Source organism: Pongo abelii, chromosome 8 (genome assembly GCF_028885655.2).
Source record: "Pongo abelii isolate AG06213 chromosome 8, NHGRI_mPonAbe1-v2.0_pri, whole genome shotgun sequence".
Lineage (NCBI taxonomy): Eukaryota > Metazoa > Chordata > Mammalia > Primates > Hominidae > Pongo > Pongo abelii.
Genome location: NC_071993.2, coordinates 112,517,545 through 112,519,514, shown reverse-complemented (window position 1 = coordinate 112,519,514; position 1,970 = coordinate 112,517,545). Strand labels below are relative to the sequence as shown.

The window sequence follows — 1,970 nt, the reverse complement described above, 5'->3', positions numbered from 1 at the left end:
ATTATTTTTTTTAAATTTTATTTTGCAAATGCTTTTAATACACAGATTTTTTTCTTTTTTCGTTTCTTGTACTTTAAGTTCTGGGATACATGTGCAGAATGTGCAGGTCTGTTACATAGGTATACATGTGCCATGGTGGTTTGCTGCACCTATCAACCCGTCATATACATTAGGTATTTCTCCTAGTGCTATCCGTCCCCTAAACCCCCACCCCCCGACAGGCCCCAGTGTGTGATGTTCCCCTCCCTGTGTCCATGTGTTCTCATTGTTCAACTCCCACTAAAAATATGGAATGCTTCACGAATTTGTGTGTCATCCTTGTGCAGGGGCCATGCTAATCTTCTCTGTATTGTTCCAATTTTAGTATCTGTCCTACCGAAGTGAGCACACAATTCAATTATTTTTAGTATATTGGCAGGGCTGTAAAACCAACACCACAACCCATTTTACAACATGTTCATCACCCCTTAAAAAGAACCCTGTACCCATTCATTAGCAGTCACTCCCTACTTCCTCTCTTCATTTCCCCCAGCCCTAGACATCCACCAATCTACCTTCTGTCTCTGTGGATTTGCCCATTCTGGACATTTCATATAAATGAAGTTGTGCAATGTGTAGTTTTTGTGACTGGCTTCTTTTACTAAGTGTAATTTTTTTCAGGATCCATCTATGTTATAACATCTATCAGGGATCAACTTCATTTCTTTTATACCACATTTTTTGGCTTACTCATCAGTTGATGGACATTTGGCTTCTTTCCACATTTTGGCTATTATGAATAATGCTGCTAAGAACATTCATGTGAAAGTTTTTGGGTAGACATATGTTTTTATTTTGCTTGGATATATACCTAGGAATGGAACTACTGGGCCATACAGTAATTCTATGTTTAACCTCTTGAGGAACTACCAGAATGTTTTCCAAAGCAATTGCTTGATTTTAAATTCCCATCAGCAGTGTATGTGGGTTCCAATTTATCCACATCCTTGTCAACACTCATTATTATTTGTTATTTTTTACTATAACCATTATTGTTGGTGTGAAATGGCATCTCATGTGGCTTTTGTTTGTTTGCTTTATAAGTCATTCTATTATAAAGATGCATGCACACGTATGTTTATTTCAGCACTTACTTACAATAGCAAAGACTTGGAACCAACCCAAATGCCCATCAATGATAGACTGGATAAAGAAAATGTGGCACATATGCACCATGGAATACTATGCAGCCATAAAAAAGAATGAGTTCATGTCCTTTGCAGGGACATGGATGAAACTGGAAGCCATCATTCTCAGCAAACTAACACAGGAACAGAAAATCAAACAGCATATGTTCTCACTCATAAGTGGGAGTTGAACAACAAGAACACATGGGCACGGGGAGGGGAACATCACATACTGGGGCCTGTTGGGGGATGGCAGCAAGGGGAGGGAGAGCATTAGGGCAAATACCTAATGCATGTGGGGCTTAAAAACTAGATGACGGGTTGACAGGGGCAGCAAACCATCATGGCACATGTATATCTATGTAACAAACCTACAAGTTCTGCCCATGTATCCCAGAACTTAAAGTAAAATAAAAAAATAAAAAATTAGTAGATATAATGTTTTAAGTCCGTTTAGATTTATAGAAAAAAAATGAGCAGATAGTAATAGTACAGAGGGTTCCCATGTAACTCCCTGCCCTCCAACACACACAGTTTCCTCTATTATTAACATCTGACATTTGTGTGGTACCATATGAGTTTTCTAGAGCTACTGTAACAGATGACCACACACTCAGTAAATTAAAACAACAGAAATCAACCCTCTTCCAGGTCTCAGGGCTAGAAGTCTGACAATAAGGTGCTGGTGGGGCCATGTACCCTCTGAAGGCTCCAGAAAGAATCCCTCCTAGCCTCTTCCTAGCTGCAGGTGGTTGCTGGCAATCTTTGGCATTCCTTGGCTTGTGGTTGCATCACTCCCATTTC

General features: G+C 39.6%; 1 non-coding gene across 1 annotated transcript; it reads right to left on the bottom strand.

The window, feature by feature from the left end:
* Positions 1 to 281: 281 nt before the first annotated feature.
* LOC112135383 (U6 spliceosomal RNA) lies at positions 282 to 388 on the bottom strand. Its single transcript, XR_002916664.1, has one exon. It is a non-coding gene; the product is annotated as a U6 spliceosomal RNA (small nuclear RNA).
* Positions 389 to 1,970: the final 1,582 nt, after the last annotated feature.